General features: G+C 30.6%; 1 protein-coding gene across 2 annotated transcripts in view; it reads right to left on the bottom strand.

Moving 5' to 3' along the window:
• Nucleotides 1-12,932, bottom strand: part of LOC139519906 (5-hydroxytryptamine receptor 1-like) — a 98,623-nt gene extending 85,691 nt beyond the window's left edge. The window contains exon 1 of one of the 2 annotated variants that reach the window (XR_011663749.1): nucleotides 12,611-12,863. The gene's annotated coding sequence lies outside the window, so the exon portion shown is untranslated. Of the gene's footprint in view, nucleotides 1-12,610 lie in introns of both variants that reach the window. The other variant, XM_071312204.1, reaches the window with a different exon arrangement.
• Between the last annotated feature and the right edge of the window lie 494 nt (nucleotides 12,933-13,426).

The following is a 13,426-nucleotide window of genomic DNA, read 5'->3' as shown; positions in this document are numbered from 1 at the left end:
ACAAACAGAAAAACAATAGCACACACGACACAACATAGAAAACTAAAGAATAAACAAACTGAACTCTTCAAAATTAAGAAAACTCATCAATACATGTATAAAATTGAGGAAGGAAACGGGGAATGTGTCAAAGCGACAACAACCCGACCATAGAGCAGTCAACAGCCGAAGGCCACCAATGGGTCTTCAATATGTAGTGAGAAACTCCCGCACCCGGAGGCGTCCTTCAGCTGGCCCCTTAAAATATGTATACTAGTTCAGTGATAATGGACGTCATACTAAACTCCAAATTATACACAAGAAACTAAAATTAAAAAGCATACAAGACTAACAAAGGTCAGAGGCTCCTGACTTGGGACATACGCAAAATTGCGGCGGGGTTAAACATGTTTGTGAGATCTCAACCCTCCCCCTATAACTCTAGCCAATGCAGAAAAGTAAACGCATAGCAATACGCACATTAAAATTCAGTTCAAGAGAAGTCCGAGTCCGATGTCAGAAGATGTAACAAAAGAAAATAAACAAAATGACAATAATACATAAATAACAACAGACTACTAGCAGTTAACTGACATGCCAGCTCCAGAACTCAATTAAACTGATTGAAAGATTATGCCGTTTTCATCATATGAATATCAGGCACAATCCCTCCCGTTAGGGGTTTAGTATCATACTATCATAAAATATATGAGAAGAACATAACCCGTGTCATGCCACCAACTGTTTTTTAAATAAATGTGTTTAGTTCCGGTGCAAAGACCCTATAAGTGAATCAATATTAAAGCCAAAATATGCAATCTTTAATGACCTGACAACAGTATCGTAACTATATCCCTTCTTAATAAGTCTGTTTAAAGGTTTTGTAAGCTTTTGAGGTGAATACTGAAATGTTTGTGCTTTGTAAAGAATATTACCATAAAAGATTGGATGTGAAATACCTGAACGTATAAGATGTCTGCATGTTCAGTTATATTTACGAATTATTTCCTTATACCGATGATAAAATTTAGTAAATGTTTTGACTAGTTTGTGATATCGAAAGCCCTAGTGTTATAATTTTTCAGTAATACATAAATTTCTCTCGTTAAAATCTAAGCGTGTACCACACACACTATAGATCTAGTCAGAATTTAGCCGAACGCACATTCCTCAATATCTGCAAATCTTGTATAGTCATACGTATACGCCTCATATTATGTGTCAATCGGACTTTCTTTACATCACCATATAAGCATACGCATGGAAAAATGTTCTTGTGCAAAGAATAATAAATTCAAGAAAAAACGGATTACTGGTATCTTATTATCTAGAGCGAGTTCAAACTTCTGTGAGGACCTGGAAATTCTATGCTCGGTGACTCGTTCTCCTTAACTCACAGTTTAAACAAACAGTTTCAATTAATTTCCTCCCTCAACATCGTTTGTTCACACATATTTGATTTCAAAGTCATCTCTCGAGAGACGATCTTCCTTGTCTTGTTTCCATCATTCAACGATCATTGCCTAGTATGTATAACGACAGAGCACTAACCACAACAACAGATTCGATCCTCGAAAGAAGAAGTTTCACTAGCGTTATCTTTGCTAGACGCGAAAACTTTTTCATTAGCAAATGTCTGTTCTAATCAACGTGTTTAACTGTGATAATGGTGTTTTAAATATTAAATTGATTTAATTCATTCGCAATTTAAACACAAATGTTGCATCAAATCTGTCCTTCCTCCGTGTCAGTTATGTTGTTGTACCCGCAGATAAAGCACCAAACATTTTTTTGTGAGGAAAATACTTTACATGAAATGTTGAATAAATGAATACGGTATTAATTCAGACGGAAACTCAAATATACCCCAACATAACTTTCAAAGAAGGAAATCCTGGATAATCATATGGCTGGTCTAGGGACATTGGATTATTATCTTCAAACACTACTGCTAATATATCCAGACCATAACTCAGTTATACTACTAATCTCGAATATTCAAAATGCATACGGTTTCCGGAAGGGGGGGGGACTATAAATATGGCAATTCTTTCAAGCAAAGTCAAACTTGGGCAGTTTTTTTTATTTATTTATGTACGCGCCTTTGAATGGTATGTATAACAACATAATAGGGTTTAAGTCAAAAAGACACCAAACCAACGACAAAAAAGACATATATAGGTTGTAATCTTTTTGTTTCATCATTTATTTTGTTAAGTACTATTTTTATTATATTGTTATTGAAAATTAAACATTTTTGAATATATTATAATTTATTTACAAAATGTATACACTGATTACAATAGCACTGGTATATTCTTCCTGAAGAAATATATCTTCTGTTCTACTGCATTATTTTGGTAAAATTGAAATTTCTTTAATTTATCGTAACTGTTCGGTTATGGTGTCTGAATAACACTAGTAATGAAAGATAAATTATGATATCAATTCATTCGAGAAAAAATATTTAAATACTTAACATTTTGATTAAAATATATAAATAAAGACGTCAAATAAATATTGAAAACTGAATTCATGATGTCATGCTAGAGTTCATATCAATAACAAATGTTGTAATCCGAGTCAATTTATATACAACTTTCGATTTAAATTTTTATTTCAAATTCTAATACCTACACCAAGATGTTATTTTCACAGATAGTAAAATAATATATGCTCTCAGTCGTTATCCCTTTGACAAATTACATTTTAAGGTTGTTCTATAGCCACATTGAAAGATCCCTGTCGATTTGTCAAATAGAATTGAAATGAGATAGCAAAGCTGTTGAATACGTGCAGAATAGTTCTACCTGAGAAACACTCCTGTAATAAACTTTTCCTTAATATGGTGTAAACAGAACCGTAGGTGTCTGTTACATCTAAAAGCATATTTTTTCACAGTTAGAGGTTTAGTTGTATTCAGGCCTAGGCGAGGATGTGAATTACTTATCTTTAAATTCAAATGATACAATACATACTTGTAAGACGAAAACGCCTTCATTAAAAGATATATATATTTTTTCAAGATTGAATGGTTGACTAGAGAATATACTAAATACGTGACACGGTTGATCGAAAGATAAATTCTTTTAGATATTTCTTTAAACATCGTTTAGCTTTTTAAAATCATGGTCAATATATGGAATGGCCGTAAAACATGAAAGGCAAAAAAATACAATAAATCAAAATGCTTTAATTAGAACAGTTAAAGATAAAATTTTATTAGCATTAACAATCGCATAGATATTTTGAAATTTAGAAACGGTACATGTATTAATGTAATCCAAGTTCGGATGTTTAAACATAAATTACTTAAATAAAAATAATTCAGATTTCGTCAATTACACTGTAATGTTTCGGCTTAAATGTACACGACGAGGGGCGGATTCGGGATTTTTCAAAGGTTGAATTCCCGAAAACTGAATATATACATTATATGCACACACAAAAATATAATCAAATGTGTTTTGAGTCCGCCCCTGCTTCCATTTCGGGTGAAAACAAGAATTTGAAACACTACTCATTATTATTTGTCATGAATAATCCAATTACATATGTTATATGCATTCATATTTACTTAATGTAAAACAATGCAGATTTGGATGTTTTAATGCATAAAATAGCAATTAAGCTACAAGTGATGATTTCGGCAAATTGAAATATTTCATTTGCATTCAAATCTCTTATAATAAATGCATGAATTACTGAAATGAAAACAAAAACATTCTATTATGTCAACCTGCATCCAGCAGTAACATAAGCATTCATTCATATTGTATCCATGATCTTGCTTAAATTTAAATGTTTATCACTTTAAATTAATACAATAAACCAACAGTTTTATTATCTATTCAGCATAGATTGTAAATTAAACTTTACTTTAAAAACACATTTTCATTTAATGGAATAAATTGATACAAATCAACAAATTTGTATTTTTTTTTTATAGCTGAGCTGTATACATGTATGATTCCATAGAATACACATGCGTATCGGGTGATTCAAAATGATTTCACTTAATGTTTTCTGAATATCTTTCTGTAGAATTTTGAAAGGTAAACCAAACTATCTTCAAACTTCAATGTTAATCAAAGTACTGAAGCCCTGAACATCGGATGATCGCAAGTTCTTGTAAATGTTCACAAGCTCCTGTTTTAGAAAAAAAATTACATCTCTATACCTGAAAGTGAGATTAATATACAGAGATATATTTTTTCTGAGACATTACAGATTAACTTCTATTCACATAAGTAATCATATAAATAATACAAGATAACTTATTTATTTTAAAAGATAATTCTTATTACCTTTATAAGATATCTTTAAATTGAATAAACATATAATGGCTTCCCATACATGTTTACTTGGACAAAAGAAGATGTGGTATTAGTGCTAATGAGACATCTCTCCATCCAAGTCACACTTTCTCAAAGAAAACCATTATAGGTAAAAGTACGGTCTTCAACACAGAGCCTTGTCTCACACCGAACAGCAAGCTTTAAAGTGACCTAAAAAAATGGCTAGAGTAAAACCATTCAAACAGAAAAACCAACGGTCTAATCTATATAAAAAAAAACGAGAAACGGGAAAACATTTTTGAACCACATCAACAAACAACAACCACTGAACATCAGGTTCCAGACTTAGAATAGATGTAAACAAATGCAGCGGGTTTAAACGTTTTAATATGTACAAATCTTCACCCTTATATACGTACTATACCTGAAACAATAGTGTAACATCACAACATTGAAAGACAAACAAATATTTAAACTTCCAACGATTATTGAAGAAGAATTAAAAAGACAGATAAAGTAAACTATACATTAACCCGAATAGCATTTACGTTTTCAAGTGACGGTGCAAACTATCAACGTTTTCTTTCATTAAACAATTTCCATTTTGACGAGGTAGAAGGGTTTTTTTTAATGATTACATGTTATTATTTCCACTAGAAACTGATATGAGTTTTACTTTTAAACCATCATGCCGTTCCATTGATGTATTGGTTAACAAAATGTTGGTCATGGGAACGAAATATCATTGAAAACTCGTAGTGTTCCTGTGAATAAATTACACGTCCAATGCAATTATACCTTAAAAGACAACTTCAGACTTCTATGGTTCTACACATGTCAAAATAATTACTTTCCATAAAAGAAAACTTAATGTCTTTCTGTTAAACGTTCAAATTCATGAAAAGGGGACAAAATATCATTAGGTATGATGGTAGCCAAATACTGTAAACCACATTATAAAACGAAGACAACAAAGGTTATGGTTTTAGCTAGCGGAAAAGTAATAAAAATTTTGAATTTTTATTACACGACAAAATACTTGAGATTTATAGAAATTTGTTCTTATTTTGGTGTTCAAAACTTTAAATATAACGGTCGGTACATTGTTAGATACCCCAAAAAAAAAGACCAAGCGCAAAAATCGATGCATTTTATACATCGAATTATTAGAAACGAAAAACATCCGATAAATTTGCAACAGATTTTTTTTATTCTCGGATAGAAACAATTCTTTTGTATGGTACTGAGGTTTTGGGTTGTAAGAGTTTGGAAATTATTGAGCAGGTGTACTTGAAACTTTGCAAAAGAAATTTTGAAAGTTCGAAATACTAAACCCAATTTTATGATTTTAAGAGAATGGGGAAGATTTCCTTTGCAAATTCGAGTTTAATGTAGAATGATTTCGTACTGGTTGTTAACAATAGCAATACGCTCAGGGATGCTTTGAACAGGCTGATATTATCATTGAAGAATCATGGTCATTATGTTTTCAAATGGATTAACTGTTTAAATATACCTTGACCAGAGAGAATGTGTACTTTATATAATGGATTTGTTGCTGGCGAATTTCATGTTTCATTTGTATGTCAATATGATTCTTTTGTTAATTATAAAAACCAATACTTACCTACATACTACACTATTTATCCACAATACATTAAACTGGAAGTATTATTGTCCATATGTAATATAGAAGTCTATACACACGACTTTTATTTTTTATAAAGAAAATTGCTTGTTTATTCTAAAATATTCACAAATTTATTTCCATGTGTTTAAATAGTACTGCATGCGCATTTCGTCATTTAATTGTTTATGTATTAAAATTCGACCTCACTTAACACTTTCGTGTGTCTGAGCATTACATGCATTACATGTCATATATAAATAATTCCTGAAATCTTGAATCACTATACGGGTCACCAATAGAATTGAAGAAAAGTTAACAAAGCCACAGAAAACTACATAGAAAACTAAAGAGCATTATCAACCCAACCAAACAAAAGGAGGAAAGAATTGTTGGTGGCATATTCATGGTCATCTGTGACACAGATATTCCGTAATGATCAACCAACTCGTGATGGTGTCTGCAAATCATTCTTCAAATGGTCAAATCATTCATGTTGAATTATACAAAAGTAGTCGTACGTTCGTAACCTTATTTAAAGGTGATCTGCGAACTCGTCTGTGATGTGACTTTTATATTTACTTCGCTGTGATCGTTATTTAATTGTTAACCTTATTGGGGGTGCGACATACACTTGAAGGTTCTTGTTTAATGTCTACTCTACTAAACCGATATATTTAATTGTTAACCTTATTGGGGGTGCGACATACACTTGAAGGTTCTTGTTTAATGTCTACTCTACTAAACCGATATATTTAATTGTTAACCTTATTGGGGTGCGACATACACTTGAAGGTTCTTGTTTAATTTCTACTCTACTAAACCGATATATTTAATTGTTAACCTTATTGGGGTGCGACATACACTTGAGGGTTCTTATTTAATGTCTACTCTACTAAACAGATATATTTAATTGTTAACCTTATTGGGGTGCGACATACACTTGAAGGTTCTTGTTTAATGTCTACTCTACTAAACAGATATATTTAATTGTTAATCTTATTGGGGTGCGACATACACTTGAAGGTTCTTGTTTAATGTCTACTCTACTAAACAGATATATTTAATTGTTAACCTTATTGGGTGCGACATACACTTGAAGGTTCTTGTTTAATGTCTACTCTACTAAACCGATATATTTAATTGTTAACCTTATTGGGGGTGCGACATACACTCGAGTGTCTTGTTTAATGTCTACTCTACTAATCAGAAATATACCAACAATAGTCTGGAAATTAAACAAATGTGGCAACAATGTTTATATCACTTTAAATATTTTCACAGCACAACATTAAAAGTATTACTTGTCTTTTCTTACCTTCATGGTAAACTTTAATGTACTAAATTCCTTAGGTTTTTTAAATATTTCCAACTGAGATTCACTTTACCCAAGTCAAAGAATACACTGCATTGGTAAACTGCAATTTGACTTAATTTATGTATTTGTTTATTTCTGCACTGACAATTTCTATATATTCCGAACATGATGGGGCGCTTTTGAACATATTTTCAATTTTACAACTATGGGTTGAGTGTAAGTGATAGCAAATAGGATTTCAATTTGCATATACATTCAGTTTATTTCATCGGGGTGAAACTTTGATGACAGAAGTTGAAATGATTTTAAGATAGCATTTTATTTTCTAATTTCACATTTCATCGTAATAATTTTGCCATTTTGTCACATTTAAGCAATATGCTTGATATCGAGAAAATCTAAATGGAAATGTTTGATTCTTTATAATCTCATGAAATGAATCATGTTTTTGTTAGGAATATATCTGGGGAAAGTATTGTATTTTAACTTCGGCATGAGAGTCTCAGTTCAAATTTCTTATGTCAGATAAAATCACCAGTGTATGGTACAATAAATAGCAGAATCTGATTATTGCAACACAAAATAAACCTGACAAACCTCGACGGACGTCCCCATCGTTCAACACTCCATAACACTAGATTGAAATGTAATTTGAATTCTAAATAGCTTTTCAATGTTTTTATGAAAATACTTCTTTCTTATCAACCCTTTATAAATTCTGTTAGAATAAAATGAACCAATACTGCTCAAATTTAACTTTGTTATCAGGAAACAAAATTGAATAACACTCTTGTTAGAGATGCGAGATGGAAATGTTCTCTTCGATAAATAACGTAGGCTGAAACAAATTTAAATTTCATCGTAAAAAGCAGGCTGAGATTTAATCAGGTTGCTGACACACTGAAAAGGCTCTCTATATATATATAGTCTGAATGCATCGTACGAACGTCAGTTATTACTCCATGATTAAAAGAAAACATTTTCTTTCACAGACAGATAATTTTACAAATTTGAAATACTTTACCATATATACTTGGCATTAAGGCTCATATAAGGGACATTTACATGTGTGAATTTACACTTTACACCAAACGTTCAATTGATACATTCAATATGAATTTAAATCTTATTACAAAAAAGTATGTACTTTAAAAAATTTCAAACTGTTGAAATTTCGCATATAAGACTCGGTAAAACCCTTCGCTCTTATATGGTTCCTGTAAACAGCTCGCTTTACTACATGTATATGCAAAATTTGAAATGGCAAACATCTTGTGATTATAAAACAAGATAGCAGCTGTTAGATTTCAACATCCTTTGCAAACGTCAGTCTTTACATGAAAACTAGTGTTTTGAATAATACATAAGCATTCTTGAAACACTATAAAACGTAAAAAAACGAATTCATCAAAATATCAACTACAACATGAATTTTTAATTGAATGCAAACACGATTTCTACTGATAATTCAGCAAACAAGAAACATCATTTCATTCTCAGTATAAAGTTATGTTATATATTTGCAACTCCTTGTTCAAGCTATCATCTCATTGAATATATCTACATAAACAAGTTTTGTTTGATGGTGCCGACATAAACAGAAAGTCACTCTTCAAAGGTATATAGTTGTCACTATGGAGTAAATGATTAAAATGCAAATATTATACGATTATACACTTATGAAAATTGTATTTTATATGCGCAACCTATGTACCATCGTAGTACTGACAGATATATAACGCAAAACTAAGCAATTGGTAGTCAAAAATCTCATCAGAGTTAGTTTTGTAGGAGAAAAAACAGACACAGAACAATTGGTAAAGACAACGATATAAAAAGAAAATACGCTATGAAAAATCTCACCATTGAAATCATATTCTAATTAAGACGGATGTTATTGTTGTATAAAATAAAACGTGAAAACCATTGCTGTCATTTGTCTGCTTATTATTTTGTTAATACATTGGAAAACATAATTGTGTCTTTCAGTTTTCAGTAATTGGTTGTGTATTACAACAAAACAATGTTTTTCGTGATTTAAAACTGAATTAAATCTATTATTTTGTTCTTTATCATTGCAAGATTTTTAAAGTTATAAATGTCATTTCTAAGTGTTTCGTTTTTCACAAATGATATGAAAGTATTTTGTATTCATGAGATGTTGTAAATTTGATGAAATTTGTTGTGATTGACTTTACAATGATATTAAAAAGTCATCAATTTTAAAAACCATTACTTCTGCAGACAGGCAAATTTGTTTTTATCTGACAAACTATTTCTTTTCTGGATATTTGGTGACAAACGAAAGATCAATGCAGACCGATGACCCCCCCCCCCCCCCCCCCCCCCCAATTCACCCTACACCCTATAATGGGTGACTGTTCTTCATATAAGATATTTTTGAATAAGTAACAATACAAGAAGACATGATTGTGTCCAATTAATGTACAGAACAAACCGTACAGAATTTCGATGAAGAAAAGCAAACGAAACATTTTATGGCATCAAACTATGAATTAACTAGTTGAATTTCATCCCCCAAAATACCAATGTTGTGATTGAAAACCAACAGTTAAACTTTACCAAATGAGTCCATTAAGCCGAAAAACAGCTGTTAAACATACAAGAGTGAGACAACGGTACATTATCGTCAAGGAAGGTAAAATTAACAATAGGATATAATTATGGTATGATGATTATCACGAGAAATTAAAAGATTAAGTATTATATAATACATAACGATTAACACTTACTATTTGAGCGAGAAAAAAAAACTAATAGGGGGCATTTGAGCGCCAACATTAGAGCCCATTTAAGCGCCGGATTAATCCGCTCACCTGCATTTTCGATAGCTCATTACAAACAACAACATATATAAAGATACGAAGTCATTACAAACAACAACAAATATAAAGATACGAAGTATAGAGGAATGTGCACCGCAATCGAGAAAATATCAAGAGAAAGAGCAGTTCCTAATGCAATTCTATGAATATGAGTTTGATATAGGATGTGTTGTGGTTAATGTTATTCATTTGTTTATTTTGAAAAAATGCAATGTTTACAGAAAATAAATCGTTAACTTATTTGCAGGTATTAGAAAATAAAATATAATTGATCTCTATCTATAGAAGAAGCTGTATAGGTATGCTATAATGACTCTATGCTCATATTAAGTGGCCATGGTAATCTGTATGATTAATCTGGTAAAGAGAAATGTGTTTGAAAAAGACACATTCCAAATTTTGAAGTTGAATTTCATCAAAATTAAGAATTTTAATAAAACTGATGTAATTGACGTAAGATGGTGCTGACATAATATTGCTTTGTAATAGCTCTGGAGTAAATGTTGCCCTTTTTACCACAATTAATTCATGTGTACAAGTGAACACATCATTTTACCTTCAATGCCAAAAAAAAAAATCATTTTGAAAAACCATACTTCAATTGAAAGAAAACTGACATGGGTAAGATGCTTTGTGGAATATACAATCAATATCATCAAAGACAGACATACAAAACAAGTAATAAAAGGAAATGGGGATTACAGAACAAGTAACTAGATTATTCGGTAAAAGATTTTTTTTAATCTAATTTTTATATTATGGCAGAATCTCACTCTTATATAACAAATTAATATATATAGCTGCTAGTTTTAAAGGTTCAATTTCTATTCAAACATGTAGTAAAAAACATTAAATATCAATAGAGTTTAGTGAATTAAAATATATATGCATTCATCCTGTAAATAAACTCATCATAGATACCAGGATTAAAGTTCCATATTTACGCCAGACGAGCGTTTAGTTTACAAAAGACTCATCAGTGACGCTCGAATCAAAAAATATTTAAAAGGCCAAATAAAGTACGAATTTGAAAAGCATTGAGAACCAAAAATTCCTACAAGTTTTGCAAAATACAGCTAGGTCATCTATTCCTGAGGTAGAAAAGCCTTAGTTTTTTCCAAAATTTAAAGTTTTGTAAACAGTAAATCTATGATTATGAACATATCAATGATTACTCAAGTCAACACAGTAATATACCCACTTATATGCTTTCTGTTGAAATGAAACTGAAAACAATCGCAGAGAATTGATCATACCCTTTTTGTTTAAACAATCATTGAAAAATATGGCCGACATATTAATAGTTATTTCTGTACCAGATTGTTGGGTTGTTGCCTATCTGACGTTTATCCCATCATTTTACTTTATACTGACATAAAAATAATGGAAAACAACAAAGTTAATTTAATGTGTCAATCCTCAATATACTATATGATATCTCAACTTGTTTTACTATAATTACGGTTTCCATTGTCTTGTCAGTTTCTATGTAATTGCAACCCTTTTTGGGTATTGATTTTAGAAAACAATATTATATTTTGATTCTAAAAATACCAATCCCAATTGTACAATGTTGAATGATTGTAATTATTTTGCCAGGATTATATGTTAAGTTGGTTAAATGGACAATACCTTGACAGGCCTTTTTCATGTTTGCTTTAGAACAAAAACAAAGACGTTATTTTTCATGGTTCAGAAGTTAATTTTGCAACGCTTTGCGTGCACTATACACTACGATTTATTCGTTTTGAAAGCCCTTACAGCTTACTATAAAGTATATTTCCAATTGGCTGGTTATTAACAATGTATTCTGATAATTACAATAATTAAAACCAGATAAATGGAGTTATATAATTATCATATTATCTATACACTATTCAGTCCAAATTATCGATACTAATATTATAAGCTATTTTTAGCAAATCTAGCTATAATTTTTAAACATTTTAAGTGTTTAACTTCAATGAAATAAATATGGTTTTTAAGTGTCATTACTATCCAATACACTTAAATAAATGGGTTCAAAGTTATATATGAGTCAAGTATGCATAAATTTTTGTCACAAATTAAAATACAAAATGTTACAAATAATGTCCTCCGTTTGCTTATACGTTCTAGATCTTATCAGTATTTTATAAATATATCCCTGTCTAACCTTGTTTAAAATTAAAAGGGCGTCCTGTTGTTTTTATAGTCTAGAAAAGAAAACAATTTTAGTTAGATTATTAAGTTTCATATTCACCCTAAGATAGTAATTTACGACAGACCCTGTATACTCAGTGTATGGACTACCTGACTATTTCCTCTTAATTTAATCATTTATAAATTATAATAGAAAGAATACTTTACAGTTTCATGCAATTACTAAAATCACTTTTAATTTCATAGGTATGATTGGCTGCATTTTCTTATGGTGGAACGTTGATAGGTTTGTGAAGACTAGGGAGGGTAGTGGATTCGAATAATTCATTTGAAGATGATGCTGTCATCAATTGAAATCAAACATTGTGAATCTATCTTAATAGAGAAATAATTTACATACCTTCTAAAAATTGAAAAGTTTTATCCATTCCGTATTAAATAACTATATTTGAACTTCTCACTTATTAACTGAGTTACACCGTTTTACATTGATACGGAAATATATGAAATGTGTTCAACATATACAGAAAATAATTACACAAAATTAATAGAATTCCTCACTGTCATTGAAGAATCACCCTGGCACTTTTTCCTATACGTCGAAACTAGCCGGATATGTGACATTAAAGTTTTTCACGCATGATATATATTATGCAGTGGTGTTAAATAGCTGACTGTTGGATCTTTAATGTTACTGTTCAGTGAATACAATATCAATTTATGACAATTATATCAGCTTTAACTGTTAAGTCCTAACAATCATTTTACCGTTATTAGAAAATGAACACTTTATTGAAGTTGTCCTGGTGAGGGCTATAGTATGCTTTAATTTTAGAATAAAAACGAAAGAGTAAAACATAAACGTAATTAACTGACATAATTAATTTCTGAAATGTCGAACTTTAGGTTATAAGTCCATTGTTTATACTAAAGATAATGGACGTATATCGTCTTATTTTTTAAGTTGAGTTTCATCAAATTAAGAATGTTTATAAAAATTTTAAGAAATTCGAACAATATTATAATATATTATTCAGGTCATCAACCTCCTACACGAAGAACAATTTAAGACTTTTGCAGCTGTCCTGTAATTGTCGGTGACAGTTATTTATTCAGGTCATTGACTTTCGAGAGATTGCTACTCCGGCCTAATTAATGTACAAAATATACAAATATGTAACACAGCAACAATCGACAACCACTGAATTACAGGCTC

The sequence above is a fragment of the Mytilus edulis genome, chromosome 4 (assembly GCF_963676685.1).
Source record: "Mytilus edulis chromosome 4, xbMytEdul2.2, whole genome shotgun sequence".
In the NCBI taxonomy this organism is placed as follows: Eukaryota; Metazoa; Mollusca; class Bivalvia; order Mytilida; family Mytilidae; genus Mytilus; species Mytilus edulis.
This window is presented reverse-complemented; position numbering and strand designations above follow the sequence as displayed.